Raw genomic sequence first — 11,239 nt, 5'->3', positions numbered from 1 at the left:
ACTTTTTATGTTTATTAAAAAATGTTCAGTGAATCTTTTTCCTTTTCTTTCCCTCCCTTTTTTTTTTTAGCTTCACTCTCCCTAATACCCTATTTCCATGGTGGGAATGGGGAGAAACAAAACCTTGTAACAAATATGCACAGTAAAGCAAAATTAATTCCATCAGTAATGTCCAAAGTTGTATGACTTCTATTTTGTCTTGAGTCTGTTGCCTCTCAGTCATGAGGCAGGTAGTGTGCTTCCTCACCATGTCTGTGGAATTATGATTGGTTATTGCACTGATTATATTTCTTAGGTCTTTTAATGTCATTTATAATATTGTATAAGTTTTTCTCCTGGTTCTACTCACTTCACACTGCATCTCTTCAGAGTTCTTCCCAGTTTTCTCAGACACCTCCTTTTTGGCTATTTCTTGTTGTGCAATAGTATTCCACTGCATTTATATGCCATAATTTATTCAACATTCCCCCAACTTATGAGTACCTCCTTTGTTTTCAGTTCTTTGTTATAACAAAAAGACCTGCTATACTTTTGTGCATATGAGTGTGCTTCCTCTTTCTTTAATCCCTTTTAGGTGTAGGTTACTAGTGGTTTGCTTGGTCAAAGGGTATGTGTACAGTATGTTTTTGGAGGGCATACTCCAAATTCCTTTCCAGGATGGCTGGACCAAGTTGTAGTTTCAGTGCTAGAGATTTTGTGTGCCTAATTTCCTTCAACAACTGCCACTTTTCTTTCTTGTTATCTTTCCCAATATGATGGTGTGAGGTGGAACTTGAGATTTGCTTTGATTTGCATTTCTGTTAGTAATTTGGGACATTTTTATATGGCAATTGATATTGCATTTCTTCTTTTGAAAACTCTGTTCACATCTTTTGATCATTTATCAATTGGAGAAGGGTTCATATAAAATGTTCTTAAAAATTTGAGTTAGTTCTTTAAATATCCTGAGATGATAACTTTATCAGATAAGGAGAGAGACTTTAATCAGAGAAAAATTGCTTCAAAGATTCTGCCCCCATCCCAGTTCTCTTATAATTTTAACACTATTGCTTTGGTTTGGTTTGTACAAAAAATATTTTTATTTTATGTTATCAGAATTATCCATTTAATCTTCCTTGGTCCTCTCTATCCCATGTTTGGCCATGAACTCTTCTCTACCCATAGTTGTGAGAGGCATTTTCTTCCTCGTTCCTCTTATTTGACTATGTAAGTCATGCATCCATCTAGTCCTGGGTATTTTTTTAATCCCTCTTTGGTAGCTCTTTCATTGTTTAATTTTTTTATATCAGGTTATTTAAACAATCTGTTTTCTTTTGTTAATCTAAGTATTTTATATTTTTGCAAATATTCATCCATTTCATAATAAGTGATTTTTGCCATATAATTGGACAAAAAAAATTTCTGATAGTTTCCTGTATTTCATATTCAATTGTTTTCTCCTTTTTTCACACTAACAATTTAATTTTCCTCTCTTTTAAAAAATACAACTCTACATACCTTATTAGTTTCTCTATACCCAAACTCCTTGTTTTATTTATCAATTAAATGGGATTTTTTGTTTCAGTTTTGTCAAATCTTTTATTTGACACTCAGAATTTCTACTTTAGTGTTTGATTTTAAAAATGTTATTGTTTATCTAGGTTTTTTTTTTTAGGTTGCATACCCAATATATTGATCTGTTTATGTTCTCTTTCTTTGCTGAAAGCATTTAGAGAAATAAATCTTTCCCTAAGTGCTGTTTTAACTGAATACCATATATTTTCATAGTTGTCATTGTTTCCATTTTCTTTTATGATGTTTTCTATTTATCTATGCTTTGTCCTTTCATCCACCAATTCTTTAGGGTTAAATTATTTAGTCTTTAATTGATGTTTAATCCTTTTCTTCAAAGGCTCTATAGTGAATAAAATTTTTATTGCCTTATAATCAATAAATTATATACTTAGTATTTTTGCTTTTCTGTATTTTTGTGAGATTTTTTGCCCCAATAATAGCCAGTTTTTATAAAAATGATATTCCCAATTGAGAAATTTGTAAAATGCACCCCTTCCTTTTTAACCATTCAGTAACTGCTAGAGAATTTTACATATATCTTTTCTCAAGTTTTATTTAGGTCCTTAACTTCTTTCTTGTTTATATTTTTGTTAGATTTCTCTAGGTCTCAATGGGATATATTAAGCTCCCCCACTAATATAAATTTATTGTCTATTTCCCCTTGAAAATTGATTAACCTTTCTTTAAATATTTCAATGATATGCCATTTAGTGTACTCATATTTACACAAACGTGTAGAATTGATATTGACATGTTATAATGTTTTAAAATTTCACGTGGTACTCATAATTATATATATTTTTATTGTGTAGAGTTTTATTGCTGCCTTATCTGAAATCAACATACGTACACCTACTTTTTTTTTTTTTAGTTCATCTGAAGCATAAAAGATCTTGCTCAGGACTTTTATTTTAAGTCTGTGTGAATCTTTATGTTTCAGATATATTTCACATAAACAGTACATTGTTGGAGTATGATGTCTAATGCATTCTGATGTCCTCTTCCATTTTATGGGTAAGTTCCTCCCATTGATGTTCATAGTAATGAGTTATTTCTCTATTTGCTCCAATCCTAGCATGCTTTTTTGAGTTCAAGTCCTTGGGGCATGTCCCTACCAGGAGATCTCCAGGTTAAAAGCTAAGTTATTTTTTAAGGATGTCAAGTTAGGTGTTTGAATGTTTACAGGGTTAAATAGCAGTGTGTACTGATCTAGTGGCAGTAGAATTCTTTGGCTTTCTCGAGGGCTGACCTTTGGTTCACTTCCCTGGAGAGGCTTAAATAGGAAGATAAATAGGAAGCAAGCCAAGGGTTTAAACCTGGTCTTTGGTAGTAGGCCAGGTTAGAAAAAAAAGTTACTGGGAAATCACTGACAGAGCATGATCACTTCCATTTTGCTTGCCATTAAAAGGTCTCTCCAGACACCAAACAGTGATCTTGATGACTGGGCTTTCTAAGTTTGTACTAGAAAGGTGGCAGTGCTTTCTTGGGAAAAAAAAATAGCAAGAACAGCTGCTTGATCTTTATAGTTTGTATAGATCAAAACTTTCAAAATGGGGAGATGCTATCTGCATCCAGCAAAAGACCTATAAATAGAAGTATATATAGAATAGCTTTACATGTATTTGTGTCTAATGGTGGTCATCTCTAGGGCAGAGGTGGGGGGATGAAGGGAAGTAAAAAAAAGGAAAAAGGAATTTACATGATAATTTTGTTGTATATTTAAAAGGAATAGCACATTATACATAGTAGATTCATAGTTTCATGTGCATCTTTTTATTATAGTATATTATGGAAATGCTTGTTTTATTCCATAATTTATTCTATGAATTTAAAAAAATATTTTTAAAAAAAATTTAAGAAAATAGGGAGAAAAAGAGGAGGCAGAAAAGTTTGCAAAGTCCTTTCATCTGCATATCATCGACTTCCAAATAAGGATCTCAGAATTCTACAGTGTTTCATACATCTGTGTTTTTGCCTCAGCCATACTGCAATGCTGAGAGCTTGTTTTCTAGTTTTTTTGATATCTCTGAAGTATCAAATGCAGTGGACACACAGGAGTTTGCTGAGTGACTGGATGAGTGAATGAATCAACATGTGAGTGAATGAATGACAAGTCACATAGGCCAACACATAATATATCATAGAACATCATACATCAAAGACATATGCATTTTATAAGTGGCCTCTTTATTAAGTTGGGAGGGAAAGTGAAGGGTACCAAGTCTGGTGGAGGCTAGTTTTTCTGTAGTTAATAAAAGGTAAGCTAATGCCTTCTGAAAAATTTTGCTTTTGGAGGAACAGTAGGAAGGATATTTTAACTGATATACTAGTCTTATCTGTTGCTTGTACATGACTTGCTTTACATTAGTAGACATAGCAGAGAAGGAAGAAGTTATTTTCAAAAATGCCAAAGCATTTTGCATCTTATTACTAACTTAACATGAAAATTGTTACCTGTATATTTCTTAGCAGGGCTAGGTATGAATCCTTTTACTATATTTCATTCATTCATTTGAACTTAAATACAAAAAGACAAAAAAGAACATTTCCATGTACACATCACAACATAAAGAGAGGATTCTATATATAATCATGAATTTCTGTTTCAGACTGTTCACTTTTTTAAAAAAGCTACGTAGTAAATACATACAGTTTTCAAAGCTCTTTTGCCATATTTTAGTGAGAACTTTTGTTCCATTTGTTTAATAAATATTTACTAAGTTCCTACTATGTACAAAGCATTGATAGGTACCTGGGAAGATAGTTTAGATAGGACGTAGTCCCTGAACATGGACTATCCTGTACTAGGATAAGTTGCAATTATAGATAACTACAATTCACAATATTACATTATAGGTCCATTATATGAAGTCAGGGGAAGGTCATTATAGACTGAGAAATCAGGAACGGCTTAATGTATAAGAAGGTATTTGGGGGACAAATGGGCATTTAGGCATAGAGAGGAAGGAAGATATGTGTATGTGTATATACATGTACATATGTATATCATCATATACCCATCATTTGCTCTCTTCCCCAAGTACAGTAAGACCTGATGAGGGGGTGATAATTTTGCCTTTATTTCTTTTACAATCTACCCATTAAATGTGAGTTGATTTTTAAATATCTAACCGGTAGACTGATTATCCTTCACCACAAAGCTTGATACATCTTCAGTATCACCAGGTATGGTGCAGTGGCCTAACCAGTACACAGAAATGGATTTGTTTTACTATGTATTATTTACTTTTAGGACTTATTTGATTATCAACAGGAAATCTGGGCCCACATTTGCCTACACCTTAGGCCTTAGAATATCATTATAAAACTGGGCTCAATTTTGGGTGATTCCCCTTTTCCTCCTAGAGAAGGATTTATGGTTTGGGGTGAAAACCATAAACAACGCATTGGTTTTGAATGGTTTCGATTTGAGTTGCTCCCTCTAGCAATTCAAAGCAAACTCAGTAAGTGCTTCGAGTCCTTGTCCTGCTGACACAAGTGATAAACCTTATCACTTGGCAGTTTGAAAGTTAAAGTACTGAAACTAAAGGCTATTTATGTAGAAATTAATTTTAAATGGCCAAGCTGAGAGAGGAAATGTGATGTAACAGATCTGTCATTATAACTTCTTGGAATCAGCCCTGGGCTGTTAAAGTTATATCGTCAAAGCTACATTTCATCTTTATATCAGAGAAAACCTACTTTGGTTGAGTGCAGGTCACCTTAGTGCATCCCTGGTTTCCTTTAAAGGTTAGCTTAGATAGTACCTTCTGTGGCTCTTAGCCCACTTTTCCAGTTGCTAGAGCCACTCTAAGGTTGTCTGCGTATCCCTATCTATATCTTGCCACAGTATCCAGATGGCTCCAGAGGAGAAAGTGAGGCTGGTGACTTTGCACAGTCCTACCTCACTTAAATCCAATTCACTTGCAAGTCGTGGCCTCACCTTCCTGAAGTCATGGTCTTCTTTGAGAATGAAGGACAAACAGCAACATCATATCTACCTTGAATGTACCTCATCAGGTTCATGTTGTCTTCTCCATTGCATTTAAATTCCTTGAGGGCAAGGAGTGTTCTTTGTGGTTTTGCCTTTCCATACACCCCCAGCACAGTCTGTGACACCTTAATAAATGCCTGTTGATATAGTCTTAAAGGTTGTGGATCCCAGAGTGGAAACTGAGAAATAATAGGAAAAGGGCTTCTGTGAGGCCATCTAGCACCTTATGGGTAGTAAATCAATAACAAATAATAACCTGCTGTGATTATCATTAGGAAGCTAAAACTAATTGACAAAATGATCTTATTTGATTCAGCATTATGACAGCCTTTGGGTAAAACAATCCAAATGAGTAATGAGAGAAACAGTCAAAATGCTTGTTTTCGTTTTGTTTTGTTTTAGAGAAGTTTCAACAACAGAAGTCAGTGGAAATAAGCATGCAGTTTTAAGTCACATAAAATGTGTAAAATAATCACCACAACTAAAACATAGGAACAGCTATGATGGATGGCACCCTACTGGCCAGGGTCAAGTGTCCTGAATGTATGATGATACAAAACACAAAGAAGGCAGCAGAGTGCAGTGGTAAGAAGGGCAATAAAGAGGGAGGTAGTGCAGTGTAGTGGAAAGAATACTGGGTTTGGAGTTAGTGGCTCTGAGTTCAAATTCCACCGCTGCCACTTACTATCTGTATTACCTAGGGCAAGCTACTTCACCTATGGACCTCAAGTTTCCTCAGGTGGAAAATAAGGGATTTGAACTAGGTTAGAGGTTCTTAACCAGAGGTCCACAGAAAGTTTTCAGGAGGTCTGTGAACTTGGATGGGGAAAAATTTTAACATCATTGGTTTTCTTTTCAGTTCTACGTATTTTAGTTTATGCATTTAAAAACATTCTGAGAAGGGGTTCAAAGGTTTCACTAGGCCACAAAAGTGGTCCATGAAATTAAAAAGGTTAAAAGGTCCTGAACTAGATAATCTATTAAGGCTCTCTTCTAGATTTGATTCTATGAATTAACAAGGCAATATAAAACAAAATTGACTGAAATTAAGAAAGTGCCATAGACTCTACATAGGAAACTCACTTGTGTTTTTGTTGTTTTATAAGAAAAAAACTAGCCAAGGCTCAAGCCCACAAATTTAAATTTTACAAAGTCCTAAGTTATATTTTGATAGATAATATAATGAATATTGATAGAAAACACATGTTGTTTGGTCTTCTGCTCAAAGGGACCAGTGACATCACAGGGTGATTTAAGTGAGGCAGAGTTGCGCAAAATCATCAGCCTCACTTGCTCTTCCCAAGTTATTGAAGTCCAGTGGCAAGACAAAATTCAGGATGACTGTCAGTGGCCCGGGATGCAGGGGATAACTTTGGTGTCTTTGATGCCTGAGCCAGCTCTAAGTGCTCCACAGCTCCTGCTTCAGCTTCCCATTCCACCAGGGGAAGTCGTCACATGCTTGGGGTAGACATCCCCCTAACTTGTCAATGGGTTTTTAAAGCCTATCAGTTACCCTCAACCTGCCTTAGCCCATAGACTGAGATGGTTTACAGGGTATGGCTGCTATGCATGCTACACCTAGGGTATATGGAGTGTTCATGGAGGACTAGCACCTCTGGTATGAGAGCTTGCCGAGTCCTTTTCAGGGCTGCTCATCTACTTTGGTGTCTGTGTGGCACTCAACTTTCACTTTTGGCTCCAGTGAAGACAACAATACCAGTGATGACAGAGGAATCCCAGCTAAGGGAAAGCAGAAACAGCTAGTCAATGTGGGATTTTTCCTTCTGCCTTGTTGAGAGGTAGAAGATGGAGTTTGCTAACAAGCCTTGGTATCAAGTTGCACTGCTCAGTGGGAAGGAGTTGGATGGCATGCAAATGATAAGGAAAGATGTGAAAGCTCTAGGCCAGCCAGATGCCAGATGATGTTGTATATTCATATATTTGAAAGGTTTTCATTTATTTGTAAATTTAAAACAACATAGCCCCTCAATGTTACTTTATCAACAATTTATTCTCTTACTTAATATTTCACTTTAATTTTTTTTAAAGTTTCCATCAAAATCTGAGACTTTCTATACCAATCTGCATTGGCAAACTGGATCTTGCAAAAAGTATGGGCTATTTCCCCAAATGTCCAAGATCGTGGGGCCTGGCAAACAAAGGAGTTTTGTTGTTGTTGTTTTTTTTTTTTTTGCTCAGCCATTTGGTTTTAGAAAATCCTTTTTGTGCTTTATACCAGGAAGCTTCTTAGATCTTAGTTACTTCTATAGCTGTAAAGACTGAACCAAAGGTTGGCTGACAAAATAAACCCTGGTTTTAAAATTCTCTACTTGGGCTTCTGGATAAAACACTTGTTTACTGAAACAAATGTTTTATTTGGAAAACTTCTGTCAGTGTGGATGCTATCCAAGTAACACACCAGGATGTACTAGGATAGTGATGTCATAGGCTTGATGAGAGCTGGCAATTATAGGACCTATAAGGTAAGTATTATGTTTTTGTAATACTGAGAATTCTTTTTTTTTTTCAAAGTTCACTTTTGGATCTTTAAACAGAAGCTCTAAAATCAGGAAAATATGAAAAACAAACTACCTCCCCCAAAATTCAGTTCTGCTTACTGGGCCATTCAACAGAATGACTCCATACCACAGAAGCTAATTTATCATTTTAAAACAATACCAGTTACTTCTTCTGCAATTTATCTCTTTGGATATAGCAACTACTTTATAATGAACAAAAAAACAATTTCCTGTAGGGATAAACTTTTCCTTAAGTTGAATGTGTTTTAAAAACTTCAAATGAAAAATGTTAGTACCTCCTCAGTCTTTTATTAGAAGAAACTAAAAACTTCATGTAACATTATTCGTGGACCTATAGAATGTTAAAGGGCTGGGAGGCCTCAAAAATCATCAAGTTTTTGTTAGATCTGGCTTAAAGCAGGTTTAGCATGGAACTTAATTGGGAGGTTCTATCACATAAGTGCTGAAGTACCTTAATGAGAAATGTCTCAACAAAAAGAATGTGTCTATGCATGAGAGAGCAAGAGGGCTGGTTTTGGAGACAGGAAGACCTAAAGTCCTGTCCCTGACATATTGTACGTATTTGACCTGGACAAGTCACTTAATCTCTCAATGCCCTAGGCAACTCTAAGACTAAAAGTTATACACTGAATTGCCTAATGAACCTCAGGTGGAGGGAGTTTCCACCCTGGGATGAAATAAGCCAGGACCAAACAAAACATAGCACCTACCTTGCAAAGTATACCAATGACCTATACACGTATGTATGTTCTCAGGGTTTCTCTTCAAAACATATGGTTCTGTGCATTCTGAACTGGTATACCTCACAAGGCAGGGATACAAAAAAAAATGCAAAAGTAAAGAAACCCACAAGAAGTACAACTTCACACTTTTGTAAACAAATGAAATTACCTTTTCAGGGCTAGAAGAAACTTTAAAGATCACCTAATATAACTTTCATATTTCACAGATAAGAATAATTGAGGCCCACAGAGATAAAAAGATTTGTCCAAGTAAGAGAGTCATAATTCAAACCCAGGACCTGACTTCTAATCTAAGGCTCTTTCCATGATACATTGCTTCTAGGAAAGCTTAAAAAAATTTCTAAGCCACTAATTTACTGTAAGCATCAGGCTCTTGGACAGAGTGTCTTAACTCAAGGTCCCTGGATAAATTTCAAAGGATCAGTGAACTTCGATGGGGAAAAAAAATACACCTTTGGTTTTTATTCATCTTTGGTTTCCTTTGGATTCCTACTATTTTTGTCTATTTTAACACGTTATTCTGAGGAGTCCATAGATTTTACCAGACTGCCAAAGGGGTACAACACAAAAGAAGTAAAGAATCTCTACTCTAGACAGTGAAATAGACTAGAACATTCTAATAAAAGTATACTCTCCCTACCTCTCCATCTGGCTTCCTAGACCCCTGGCACCTAGTGGTTGATGCAGTAATTTGTGAGCTGACCGTTGGAAAGGAAGAAAAAGTACTGGTGAATTATGAGTGGGGAATTATGAGACTGGGGAAATCAGTCGGTCAGTCAATAAGCATCTTTATTAAGCACTTCCTATGTGCCAGGTACTGTGCTAAGCACCAGGGATACAAAAACATGCAAAAGACAGACATTGCCTTCAAGGAGCTTATAATCTAATAGGGGAGACAACATTTAACCATAGTGTGAACAAGCTATATTCAAGATCAACAGGAAATAATCATCAAAGGGAAGACAGTAGAACTAAAAGGGATTTGGAAAGTTTTCTGGTAGAAAATGGCATTTTAGCTGGGAAACCAGGAGAAAGAGTTAAGGAGGGAGAGCATTTCAGGTATGAGAGACAGCCAGAAAAAATGACCAAAGTGTGCTATTTGAGGAATAGCATGGATGCCAGTGCCTGGAGAAGACAAGGGTTGTAGGGTGTAACAAGCCTGGAAAGCAGATGGGGTGGGGAGGAGGGGCTTTGAATGTCAAGTAGATGATTTTATATTTAATTCTGGAAGTGATAGGGAACTAGTGAAATTTACTGAGTATGTAAGGGGTGGAGTGGGGAGAGGGATGACACAGTCAGACCTGGCATTGAGCGGAGAGAGACTTGTGGCAGGCAGACCAACTGGCAATCAGGCTATTGCAATAATCCAGGTGTGAGATGAGGGTCTGAGCCAGGGTGGTAGCATTATCAGAGAAGGTGGGATGTTCAAGAGATGTTGTAAAGGTGAAATTGATAGGCTTTGGCAAGGGACTGGCTATGGAAGGCAGGGAGGGAGAGAGAAGAACTGAAAATACCACCTAGGTTTTGAGCCTAAAGGGCTCAAAGGGAGGATGGTGGTACCCCTGATAGTAATAGGAAGTTTAGAAGGGGGGAAGGTTTTGGGAGAAAAATAATGAGTATGGTTTTGGACATGTTAAGTTTAAGATGCCTACCAGACATCCAGTTCAAAGTGTCTAAAGAAATGAGACATGGAGGTCAGTGGAGAGGTAGGGCTGGATAAGCAGATGTGAAAATCATGGGTCTGAGTTCTAGCACAGGCAACATCACAAGAATTTAAGAATAATATTTTTTAGTCTCTGCTATGAAGCTTTCCCTTTTATAAGGGAAATATCCTCCATCTTCCATAACTATTTCATTAGTCCCTCAATTTCAACCTTTCTATAATTTAGTAACACTAAGTCTTTGGAAGTTGCCAAAGACTCAGATTTGTACAAAGTTGAAGGGAGGTAGGATTTGAACCCAGGTCTCTCTGACTCTCTACATCAGGCTGACTCTCAACTATTTCATACATCTAGCCTAAGTTTGTATAGGTATTTTCATAGCATCCAGTACCATAGTTCTTAGGTCCTCCCTAGGTATTGCGCTAACATCATAGATACTCAGCTCTACTTCACTGGAACCATAAGGACTTTCTTAACATTAAGATACCTTTGTTTTACCAAAACCCTGGAATTGTAAATTTTTAATCAGCTTTACAAGTCCTAGATAACACACAAGTCCATCTTTAAATATTCTTTTCAAAAACATTTTCAAAGTCTTATTTTAAATCACTTTTTCTTCCATGCTCCCACCTCCACAGGCATCCATCGTAAGCAAGAGTGACAGGAAATAATAAAAATATTAGCTGCTGAACATCAAGAATCAAATATATTGCCTGGGCAGAAATGTGTCAAATGTTATGAGGCTGG

This window comes from Trichosurus vulpecula, chromosome 1, assembly GCF_011100635.1.
Source record: "Trichosurus vulpecula isolate mTriVul1 chromosome 1, mTriVul1.pri, whole genome shotgun sequence".
Classification (NCBI taxonomy): domain Eukaryota; kingdom Metazoa; phylum Chordata; class Mammalia; order Diprotodontia; family Phalangeridae; genus Trichosurus; species Trichosurus vulpecula.
This window is presented reverse-complemented; position numbering follows the sequence as displayed.